The following is a 12,988-nucleotide window of genomic DNA, read 5'->3' as shown; positions in this document are numbered from 1 at the left end:
GAGAAGACAATATTAATTTCTTAAAAATTGAAGGAGAAGCAAGAGAGCTACCCAACTATATTTTGTTGCATTTTTTCACTTCCACTTAGCTAGCAAATGCAGCTAGCTGGTTTAGCCTATTCAAACACCCGTCTCAGAGAGCGATGCTCTTCCTGGAACTCTTCCAAGCTTTTGGTTTCGCCACTGGGGCCTGCCGGTGTAACTGCTAAACTGCTTCCTGACTGTACACTGTATCGCATGATTGTAGAGGGTTCACTGATGCGTTAGTTCTAGTAGCTATGTTGACTATGATATTAGCTAATATGGTGACAATTCATGTTTTTTTCACCTGGTCACAGACAGCTGATGTGTTGTGCACTGAAGTCCAAAGGCAAAGGGAAAAGGCGAGAGGAGGAGAGAGCGTAGATGCGAGAAGGAATTGTACAACGAGCAAAATGGTCATGCTTTTGTATGTGGTTGCTATAAAAGTAAACTGTGTTTCCGTGTGACAATGGCTGTATTTATTCCGCCGATTTTGGTGACTTAAAAAAAAAAAAAATGGAACCAAATGTAACAAAACGGGGATAAACGTGACTGAACTTGTCCAATAGAGACTCTCGTTTGCAACTGTTTGACTAATGATTACACCCTAGATCAGCTACAGTAGATGCAGGTAAGAGTGTGCAAGGCGGCATTGAATGTGCCACTTGAATGTGTCATTTGATTACTCCAATTTTGCTTTTTGCAATTGGAAACCAAAATCTAAATGTGTCTTGGTCAATGTCTAAAGTGGTCAATATAGACTGACATTCAATAATTCTCAACAGATACTTTAACGACTGAGGAAAAGACCCAGACGGCTACCAACTGTTATATGTCTTGAATCTGAAGGAGCATGCACAGAATAAGGATGCTGTATATGTATGTCAGGTATTCTATCAAGCCCTATATGAAGCTGAAAGTACATCATTGAAATGTGCAGCCATGGGTGTCCTTAGATGAACACATATATTCCAACACTGTTATTTTGTGTAAAAGTAAAACAGGCTTACCCATTCACCCTCTGAATGGCACACATACAGTTGAAGTCGGAAGATTACATACACTTAGGTTGGAGTCATTAAAACTCGTTTATCTACCACTCCACACATTTCTTGTTAACAAACTATAGTTTTGACGAGTCGGTTATCTACTTTGTGCATGACACAAGCCATTTTTCAAACAATTGTTTACAGACAGATTATTTCACTTAATCATAATTACACTGGGCCAGAAGTTTACATACACAAAGTTGACTGTGCCCTTAAACAGCTTGGAAAATTCGAGAAAATTATGTCATGGCTTTAGAAGCTTCTGATAGGCTAATTGGACATCATTTGAGTCAATTGGAGGTGTACCTGTGGATGTATTTCAAGGCCTACCTTCAAACATTTTGCATGACATCATCAAGATAAAATCAGCCAAGAACCTCAGAAAGAATTGGAGACCTCCACAAGCCTGGTTCATCTTTGGGAGCAATTTCCAAACGCCTGAAGGCACCACGTTCATCTGTACAAAGAATAGTATGCAGGTATAAACACCATGGGACTACGCGGCTGTCATACAGCTCAGGAAGGAGACACGTTCTCAAGTGCAAATCAATCATAGAACAGCAGCAAAAGACCTTGTGAAGATGCTGGAGTAAACCAGTACAAAAGTATCTATATCCACAGTAAAACGAGTCCTATAGCGACATAACCTAAAAGGCCGCTCAGCAAGGAAGAAGCCACTGCTCCAAAACCGCCATAAAAAAGCCAGACTACGGTTTGCAACTGCACATGGGGACAAAGATCATACTTTTTTGGAGAAATGTCCTCTGGTTTGATGAAACAAAAATAGAACTGTTTGGCCATTATGCCCATCGTTGTGTTTGGAGGAAAAAGGGAGAGGCTTGCAAGCCGAAGAACACCATCCCAACCGTGAAACACGGGGGTGGCAGCATCATGTTGTGGGGGTGCTTTGCTGCAGGAATGACTGGTGCACTTCACAAAATAGATGGCATCACGAGGAGGGACAATGATGTGGATATATTGAAGCAACATCTCAAGACATCAGCCAGGAAGTTAAAGCTTAATCGCAAATGGGTCTTCCAAATGGACAATGACCCCAAGCATACTTCCAAAGTTGTGGCAAAATGGCTTAAGGACAACAAAGTCAAGGTATTGGAGTGGCCATCACAAAGCCCTGACCTCAATCCCTTAGAGAATTTGCGGGCAGAACTGAAAAAGTGTGCGAGCAAGGAGGCCTACAAACCTGACTCAATTACACCAGCTCTGTCAGGAGGAATGGGCCATAATTCACCCAATTTATTGTGGGAAGCTTGTGGAAGGCTACCCGAAACATTTGACCCAAGTTAAACAAGTTAAAGGCAATGCTACCAAATACTAATAGAGTATGTAAACTTCTGATCCACTGGGAATGTGATGAATGAAATAAAAGCTGAAATAAAATCACTCCTTATTCTAACATTTCACATTCTTAAAATAAAGTGGTGATCCTAACTGACCTACAACTGGGAATTATTACTAGGATTAAATTTCAGGAATTTTGAAAAACTGAGTTAAATGTATTTGGCTAAGGTGCATGTAAACTTCTGACTTCAACTGAACCCAATCGATGTCTCAATTGTCTCGAGGTTTAAAATCTTCCTTTAACCGGTCTCATCCCCTTCGTCTCCACACTGATTGAAGTGGATTGAACAAGTATGTATACTTGTATACATATATGTATACAAGTATGTATACAAGTATATGTGTGAGTGGTATATGTGTGAGTGGATGGCCTACAACAGACGCAAGCGCAATGTATGAGAGTTACTGAGTGAGTTACTGAGACATAATCCACAGAGCGCTAGCTGGAGAGGATATTTCAGCATTCCAGGGAGAGGAAAGCCAATAGGCCTGTTTGTGAGGATGCTGCACCTGCCATTTGTTGATGGACTGATCTGTAAATAACTCTGAAGCTGTTTGGCGCTCAGCGGGGGGCTCCTGTACCTCACCCTCTCGCTTGCCCCCTCTCTTTATTTCATTATCTCTTTCATTCTCTCTGTCTCTCATGCACACACATACAGAAACACCACCATCATTTCTACTCATTTACCAGAAACAGCCAAAATGAACTCTTACAAGGGGGATGAGTGTGTGTGTGTGTGTGTGTGTGTGTGTGTGTGTGTGTGTGTGTGTGTGTGTGTGTGTGTGTGTGTGTGTGTGTGTGTGTGTGTGTGTGTGTGTGTGTGTGTTTTTCTCTCGTTCCCAATGCCACTCTCCTCTCTGCACCCAGTCCCCAAGGCCAGGTGTGGACACCTGATGCACTTCCCCTGGCTTACCGGACAACATTTCTCATCTTGGGTTAGTGAAGAGTCCTGTGTCTGTCCCGTGATTGTCCTATGACCACATTCAATCCCTAATACGTGTGACTCCGCCCGTATTTCTGTTCTGGCCTGACAGAGTGTCGGTCTGCATGCGTGTGCATGTGTGTGTGGGTGTGTGGAAACCCTCGGGTGAGCGTATTTTTAGCCAGGCCATAGAAACCTCTGGAATCCGATCTCCCCTTTCTGACTGAGAGTCTAGTGATAAATGAGTTGGCAGACACCATGAATCCCCACGCATACCATACGGCCCCTTTAACTTTCTTATACTCCTAGTGCCCAGGGGATTAAATCCAGAACTGAATGGTAGGCCTCTAGTATTATCATTCTATCAAGCACAATAAAACATGTTAGGAGTCCCACGTGTTCAGCAAAATCCACTGTATACTGTATATTCCCTTAGTAATATTTATTGATTTGTGACACCTGGGATCCACATTCCACATATTCAAATCAAATCAAATGTATTTATATAGCCCTTCGTACATCAGCTGATATCTCAAAGTGCTGTACAGAAACCCAGCCTAAAACCCCAAACAGCAAGCAATAGCAATGCAGTGTATATACAGTGCATTTGGAAAGTATTCAGACCCCTTGACCTTTTTCCACATTTTGTTACGTTACAGCCTTATTCTAAAATGGTTTCAATTATTTTGTTCTACACAAAATACCACATAATGACAAAGCGTAAACAGGTTATATATTTCTGCCAATTTATTAAAATTGTTAAAGAAAAAAAATAAATATATATATATATTATGTGTGTGTGTGTGTGTGTGTGTGTGTGTGTGTGTGTGTGTGTGTGTGTGTGTGTGTGTGTGTGTGTGTGTGTGTGTGTGTGTGTGTGTGTGTGTGTGTGTGTGTGTGTGTGTGTGTGTGTGTGTGTGTGTGTGTGTGTCAAATCTAGAGGGATGAAAATCGCCTAATTTCATCCCTGTAATAGAAGATGCTGCTATGATCTCAAAAAAAGGATCCTCTCAGTTTTATGCCATGGTAATACAATATAACTCTGATAATCAACATATCAACTGTAGAAGACATTACTGAATCACCCTGTTCCTAAAAAGTAGTACAGACTAACAACCCTCCCTGCTGTACACTGACCTTAACTCGTCACACCCTTCCCCCTGACCTTGAACTCTACTGACCTTGCTTCTCTATAGTCTAGAGTCTATGTCAACCATACAGGGCCGAATGGGACAATGTCGAGATGAACATTATATTTCCTTGCATGCCACTAGCAAAGTTTGTCACACCAAGGAACACAATACAACAAGTGCATAATGAGAGTGTGAGAGAGACAGTAGGGTTAGAAGCCAGGGATAATGGTTTTAGGTCTTTTAATCACCATTTGACCATGTTTATGTCCTTAGAAGAGGAAAATGCATGCGTTCATAGGTTGGGGGAGGAAGGAGAAATTGTGCAGCCCAAAAAATGTGGTGTACTGATAGTGTCCCACTGATGGTGTCCCAGCCTGACAGTAAGACATCTTCAAAAAGATGATATTACACCCCACCCATGTCATCCCTCAACCGCAGAGCCACACACACACACACACACACACACACACACACACACACACACACACACACACACACACACACACACACACACACACACACACACACACACACACACACACACACACACAGTATTGGAAAACTCTCTGCTCGCTGACAGAACATGAGAATGTTACAATTATAAAACAAGAGTGACAGGAAGGCTTGGATTTCACCGGCAGATGACAGCCCCTGGCCGTCCGCCTGGAAGTTGCTCACAGCAATACCACCCTGCCCCACGCTCTCTACCCACAAAATCCCAATGTAAATGGGGAAGGAATGGGGTGGGGTGGGGTGCGGGCAAGGTCAGAAGGAGCACATGCCATTGAACACACTGGTCCAGGTGGGAAACCATTGGGCGATGCTTTCATTCCCCTCAAAACCTCAACACACAACCGCAAACCATTTGGGCACCATGCCGGAGGCTGACTGGTAGGTTACATAAGTTAGTAATGACTGGAGTTATAATTGTGGAAAGCAGTTTACGCCAAACATATAACCTGTCTAGGAAACCCTAGACCTTAGTTATAGGCTACAACTATTGGGGGGGGGGGGTCGTTTTAGATTCCTTGTATAAATATATGCATAATTGTTGCCAAAATTATGTCAGGGCATGAGGGTGAGAAAGCGCCCATATGTGGACACATCACATGTAACAAAACGTTAACTAAGCAAGCATCACATATCATCCATATGAGCTTCTGGCAACCTGAGAACACATGCATGGGCCCCCGGTCTTAGACATTAACATGCTAGCTCTAGCACAATGTGAAGAAAGGGGAGCAGCATAACAAAGAAGTGGCCCTCTCAGCACTGTGGAGTTTCAGGAGGATGTCCTTCACCGAGTCAGACACATTACAAACTGTGCGTTCCAAATGGCACCCTATTCCCAATGTGGTTCACTACTACCCATAGGCCTCTGGCCAAAAGTAGTGCACTACATAGGTTATATTCCACATGGCACCCTGTTATGTAATACTGCTGGAGGACAAGGACAGGGAGTCGGCGCGGCGCCATTTTAGGTATGGTCACTGCCCGCTGTAGAGGACAAAATACATAGCACTCCATTGGGGTGATGCCACCTCCACTGTACCGCTCGCTGTCTTGGGACAGGAAGTACAGAGCTATTTCTGAAACGATGTGCACCACAACAACACCCTAGCCTGGGTTGTGATTGGAGAGCATTGTTGTATCTGCAAAATATAGCCTGGTAGACTGCAAACAATGGCACAAGCTCAACTCTGCAGCCAGCGTTCATTTTTGGGATATAAACCATTAGCAAGGGTCACATAGGATCCTGCTACAGAAGATCCCTGTCTGTGACACGGTGGACAGTGGTGCCAATATATCAATATAACGCCATGTCAAGTGTTCAGTGTCCAAGTACCTATTGACTGTTCACTTGTCTGTTAAATTTATTAGCCTTTCTATATTCATCGCCGTCAGTACAGTATGATTTAAACATATGATACGACAGGTGTTTGTACCAACCATGGCCTCTACCAGGGGTGGTGGGGAGTTGTTGGGGGAAAAGTCCCTGGGTAATATATGTTATTGCCATAAAGAGTAGTATACTGTAGCTGCAGTATTAGAATAGTATGTAGAAGTACTATCTCCTTCTAGTTGTGCTTGATAAAGTTGAAAGTAACTACAGTGTAGTAGGAAAGCACACAGGCTTATTAATGGACTCAATTATACAGTATACAGAGAAGCCCATAGCATGAATCATCAAACCAACGCCAACTCCTGCACACAATCCTACCCCTGACAAATACTGACGAAAACCCACAACAAAAGAATCCAATTTTCCTTCTCTCTTTTTTTGTCACTTTTTTGTTCATACCCCTCCTCACCCTGTAATGGAGACATATTTGAATGTGTGGGCATGGGAAGTCCTGCATCACCAGAAGATTTCATCTCCACTGAATGGATGTTTTTGACAGTTTTTGTTGTTGTTGTGGGAACTGTTTCCCACTGTGCAAGTGGAGAATAAGACATGTTGTTCGACAGAGGAACCATTGCAGCAAATGACGGTTGTGGAGGGAAGACATGAATACAATTATTGAAATGGTTCACTCCCATTCACTTTTGTCTCTGACTCCTTCACCCACTCAGTGTTTTGGAACATGTTTCCATAATGACAGGCTGAGTTCATCCGTAGGACTGGCTTTGTGAGAGACCCCCAAAATGCTAGAAACGGCACTGGAAAAGACCCACACAAAAAATTAGATAAAACCTACTTTGTGAGAGTTAGATGACAGCAACGAGTTTGTTGACAACACATAAAACCACTTTTTTACCTTTTAAATCAAATAAAATGGTATTAGTCACATGTTCTGAATACAACAGGTACAACCTTAGTGAAATGCTTACCTATGAGCTCCTAACCAACAACGCAGTTTAAAAAAACAAACAGATAAGAATAAGAAATAAAAGTAACAAGTAATTAAAGAGCAGCTGTAAAATAACAATAGCGAGACTAGTGGTCTACAGCTCACTATCAGGGGGGTACCGGTACAGAGTCAATGTGTGGGGGCAATGGTTAGTTGAGATAATATGTACATGTAGGTAGAGTTATTAGAGTGACTATGCATAGATAATAACAGAGAGTAGCAGCAGCGTAGAAGAAGGGGGTGGGGCAATGCAAATAGCCATTTTGGGGGTAGAAGCTGTTGAGAAGCCTCTTGGACCTAGACTTGGCGCTCCGGTACCACTTGCCATGTGGTAGCAGAGAGAGCAGTCTATGATTAGGATGGCTGGAGTCTTTGACCATTTTTAGGGCCTTCCTCTGACACCTCCTGGTATAGAAGTCCTGGTGGCAGGAAGCTTGGCCCCAGTGATGTACTGGGCTATTCACACTGCCTTCTGTAGTGCCTTGCGGTCGGAGGCCGAGCAGTTGCCATACCAGGCAGTGATGCAACCAGTCAGTATGCTCTTGATGGTGCAGCTGTAGAATGTTTTGAGGAGCTGAGGACCCATGCCAAATCTTTTCAGTCTCCTGAGGGGGAATAGGTTTTGTCGTGCCCTCTTCATAACGGTCTTGGTGTGCTTGGACCATGTTAGTTTGTTGGTGATGTGGACCCCAAGGAACTTGAAGCTCTCAACCTGCTTCACTGCAGCCCCGTCGATGAAAATGTGGCGTGCTCGGTCCTCTTTTTCCTGTTGTCCACTATCCTCTTATTTGTCTTGATCACGTTGAGGGAGAGGTTTTTATTATAGCCTTGAGTCTTCTTCAGTTTGACCCTGCAAGCTCGACACAGCTGTATTTGGGGAGTTTCTCCCATTCTTCTCAAGCCCTGTCAGGTTGGATGAGGAGCGTCACTGCACAGCTATTTTCAGGTCTCTTCAAAGATGTTTGATCGAGTTCAAGTGCTGCCACCACCATGCTTTACAATAGGGATGGTGCCAGGTTTCCTCCAGACATGACACTTGGCATTCAGGCCAAAGAGTTCAATCTTGGTTTCGTCAGACCAGATTATCTTGTTTCTCGTGGTCAGAGTCTTTCAGGCAAACTCCAAGCGGGCTGTCATGTGCCTTTTACTGAGGAGTGGCTTCCGTCTGGCCACTCTACTATAAAGGACTGATTGGTAGAGTGCTGCAGAGATGGTTGTCCTTCTGGAAGGTTCTCCCACCTCCACAGAGGAACTCTGGAGCTCTGTCAGAGTGACCATCGGGTTTTGGTCACCTACCTGACCAAGTACCTTCTCCCCCAACTGCTCAGTTTGGCCATGTAGCCAGTTCTAGGAAGTATCTTGGTGGTTCCAAACTTCTTCCATTTAAGAATGATGGAGGCCAATGTGTTCTTGGGGACCTTCAATGCTGCAGAAATGTGCTGGTACCCTTTCCCAGATCTGTACCTCAACACAATCCTATCTTGGAACTCTACGGACAATTCTTTCGACCTCGTGGCTTGGTTTTTGCTCTGACATGAACTGTCAACTGTGGGACCTTATATAGACCGGTCTGTGCCTTTCCAAATCATGTACAATCAATTGAATATACCACAGGTGAAATCCAATCAAGTTGTAGAAACATCTCAAGTATGATCAATGGAAACAGGATGCACCTGAGCTCAATTTCAAGTCTATTTGCAAAGGGTCTGAATACTTACATAAGGTATTTCTGTTTTGGATTTTTAATACATTTGCAAAAATTCCTAAAAACCTGTTTGTGTTTTCATTATTGGGTATAGATTGATGACGAAAACAATACTTTAATCAATTTTAGAATCAGGCTGTAATGTAACAACATGTGGAAAAAGAGAAGGGGTCTGAATACTTTCTGAATGCACTGTGTTTTGTCACACCCTTAGTGTTAATTAATCTTTCAAAAATAACAGTCCTTACTGCATGTCCACACTCAATTACTGTAGCTACTTCAAAGCTTACCCAGTGTCTTGTAAATGTAGCGAGCATGTGGGTTTTCAATTATAACTTCAAGGCAGTAATCTGTATTGACAGTTGAAACTCTAAAAGGGGGAACTTCTTACAGTCTAGTAGGAGAGAATGCACATTCAGCACTCACAGTCTGAATAACAGACACACATGTATGATGCGTCTGCATCGATTTACTGAGTCACACATGTATGATGCGTCTGCATCGATTTACTGAGTCACACATGTATGATGCGTCTGCATCGATTTACTGAGTCACATGTATGATATGATGGGTCTGCATCGAATTACTGAGTCACACATGTATGATGCGTCTGCATCGATTTACTGAGTCACACATGTATGATGCGTCTGCATCGATTTACTGAGTCACACATATGATATGATGGGTCTGCATTTACTGAGTCACATGTATGATATGATGGGTCTGCATCGAATTACTGAGTCACACATGCACAGACAGAAAACACGGTATTTGTCCAAGAATGACTTTATGCAAGCCCAGCGGAATGTTTACCATACATTTTGGGCACAAAATAATGTGAAACACAACCAAAACAAACAAGTTTGTAGAGTCACAAGCTTGATGTAATCATTGCGTGCTAGGAATATGGGACCAAACACTAAAACATTTGAATACTCCAATACACTGCGAATTTGTTCCCTAAAATTTCTAAAAACGGTTAACCTGATATGGATGAAAATATCCATATAACGCTGACAGTCTGCACTTTAACCTCATAGTCATTGTATATTTTCAAATCCAAATTGCTTGAGTTTATTTATTTATATACTTCCCGCAACTGACAGAGAAGGCCGCCTTGCTTCGCGTTCCTAGGAAACTATGCAGTATTCTGTTTTTTTGCGTGTTATTTCTTATATTGGTACCCCAGGTTATCTTAGGTTTCATTACATACAGTCGGGAGGAACTACTGACTATAAGAGCAACGTCAACTCACCATCATTACGACCAGGAATATGACTTTCCAGAAGCGGATCCTGTGTTTTGCCTTCCACCCAGGACAATGGATCGGATCCCAGCCGGTGACCCAAAACAGCGGCGCCATAAAAGGGGCAAACGAAGCGGTCTTCTGGTCAGGCTCCGGAGACAGAAGCAAGCATCTTTCTGGTAAGAAGAGGGGCAGGGTGGGGGGGTATACCTTATGATTAACGAGATGTGGTGTGATCATAACAACATACAGGAACTCAAGTCCTTCTGTTCACCGGACTTAGAATTCCTCACAATCAAATGTCGACCGCATTATCTACCAAGGGAATTCTCTTCGATTATATTCACAGCCGTATATATATTCCCCCCCAAGCAGACACATCGATGGCCCTGAACAAACTTTATTTGACTCTGTGTAAACTGGAAACCACATATCCTTCGGCTGCATTCATTGTAGCTAATCTGAAAACAAGACTCCCTAAATTCTATCAGCATATTGATTGCGCAACCAGGGCTGGTAAAACCGTGGATCATTGTTATTCTAACTTCCACGACGCATATAAGGCCCTACCTCGCCCTCCTTTCGGAAAAGCTGACCATGGATTGGGATATGTTCCGCATTGCGTCCAACAACAACATTGACGAATACGCTGATTCGGTGAGCGAGTTCATTAGAAAGTGCATTGGCGATGTTATACCCACAGCAACGATTAAAACATTCCCAAACCAGAAACCGTGGATTGATGGCAGCGTTCGCACGAAACTGAAAGCGTGAACCACTGCTTTTGACCAGGGCAAGGTGACCGGAAACATGACCGAATACAAACAGTGTAGCTATTCCCTCCGCAAGGCAATCAAACAAGCTAAGCGTCAGTATAGAGACAAAGTAGAGTCGCAATTCAACAGCTCAGACACAAGAGGTATGTGGCAGGATCTACAGTGAATCACGGATTACAAAAAGAAAACCAGCCCCGTCAGGGACCAGGATGTCTTGCTCCCAGACAGACTAAATAACTTTTTTGCTTGCTTTGAGCACAATACAGTTCCACTGACACGGACCGCTACCAAAACCTGCGAACTCTCCTTCACTGCAGCTGACGTGAATAAAACATTTAAACATGCTAACCCTCGCATGGCTGCAGGCCCAGACGGCATCCCCAGCCGCATCCTCAGAGCATGCGCAGACCAGCTGGCTGGTGTGTTTACGGACATATTCAATCAATCCTTATCCCAGTCTGCTGTTCCCACATGCTTCAAGAGGGCCACCATTGTTCCTGTTCCCAAGAAAGCTAAGGTAACTGAGCTAAATGACTACCGCCCCGTAGCACTCACTTCCGTCATCATGAAGTGCTTTGAGAGACTAGCCAAGGACCATATCACCTCCACCCTACATGACACCCTAGACCCACTCCAATTTGCTTACCGGCCCTATAGGTCCACAGACGACGCAATCACAACCGCACTGCACACTGCCCTAACCCATCTGGACAAGAGGAATACCTATGTGACAATGCTGTTCATCAACTACAGCTCAGCATTTAACACCATAGCACCCTCGAAACTCGTCATCAAGCTTGAGACCCTGGGTCTCGACCCCGCCCTGTGCAACTGGGTACTGGCCTTCCTGACGGGCCGCCCCCAGGTGGTGAGGGTAGGTAACATCTCCACCCCGCTGATCCTCAACACTGGGGCCCCACAAGGGTGCATTCTGAGCCCTCTCCTGTACTCCCTGTTCACCCACGACTGCGTGGCCATGCACGCCTCCAACTCAATCATCAAGTTTGTGGACGACACTACACTGGTAGGTTTGATTATCAACAACGACAAGACGTCCTACAGGGAGGAGGTGAGGGCCCTCGGAGTGTGGTGTCAGGAAAATAACCTCACACTCAACATCAACAAAACTAAGGAGATGATTGTGAACTTCAGGAAACAGCAGAGGGAGCACCCCCCTATCCACGTCGACGGGACAGTTGTGGAGAAGGCAGTAAGTTTTAAATTCCTCGGCGTACACATCACTGGACAAACTGAATTGGTCCACCCACACAGACAGCGTTGTGAAGAAGGTGCAGCAGCGCCTCTTCAACCTCAGGAGGCTGAAGAAATTTGGCTTGTCACCAAAAGCACTCACAAACTTCTACAGATGCACAATCGAGAGCACCCTGTCGGTCTGTATCACCGCCTGGTACGGCAACTGCTCCGCCCACAACCGTAAGGCTCTCCAGAGGGTAGTGAGGTCTGCACAACGCATCATCGGGGGGGGGGGCAAACTACCTGTCCTCCAGGACACCTACACCACCCGATTGTCACAGGAAGGCCATAAAAGTCATCAAGGACAACAACTACCAGAGCTACTGGCTGTTCACCCCACTATCATCCAGAAGGCGAGGTCAGTACAGGTGCATCAAAGCAGGGACAGAGAGACTGAAAAACAGCTTCTATCTCAAGGCCAACAGACTGTTAAACAGCTACCACTAATATTGAGTGGCTGCTGCCAACATACTGACTCAACTCCAGCCACTTTAATAATGGAAATGTATGTAAAAAAAAATGTATCACTAGCCACTTTAAACAATGCCACTTAATATAATGTTTACATACCCTACATTACTCATCTCATATCTCATATGTATACTGTACTCTATATCATTTACTGCATCTTTATGTAATACATGTATCACTAGCCACTTTAAACAAAGTG

The 12,988-nt window shown here is 44.0% G+C and overlaps 1 long non-coding RNA gene across 1 annotated transcript in view; it reads right to left on the bottom strand.

Annotated features, from left to right (window-relative positions):
• LOC124003532 overlaps positions 1–12,988 on the bottom strand; it is a 36,315-nt gene that overhangs the window by 20,606 nt on the left and 2,721 nt on the right. Inside the window, exon 2 of the long non-coding RNA XR_006833239.1 lies at positions 10,298–10,464. This is a non-coding gene — a long non-coding RNA (uncharacterized LOC124003532). The remainder of the gene's footprint in view (positions 1–10,297; positions 10,465–12,988) is intronic.

Source organism: Oncorhynchus gorbuscha, linkage group LG18 (genome assembly GCF_021184085.1).
Source record: "Oncorhynchus gorbuscha isolate QuinsamMale2020 ecotype Even-year linkage group LG18, OgorEven_v1.0, whole genome shotgun sequence".
Taxonomy (NCBI): Eukaryota; Metazoa; Chordata; class Actinopteri; order Salmoniformes; family Salmonidae; genus Oncorhynchus; species Oncorhynchus gorbuscha.
Note: the sequence above shows the minus strand (reverse complement) of the source record. Positions and strands in the feature narration are given on the sequence as shown.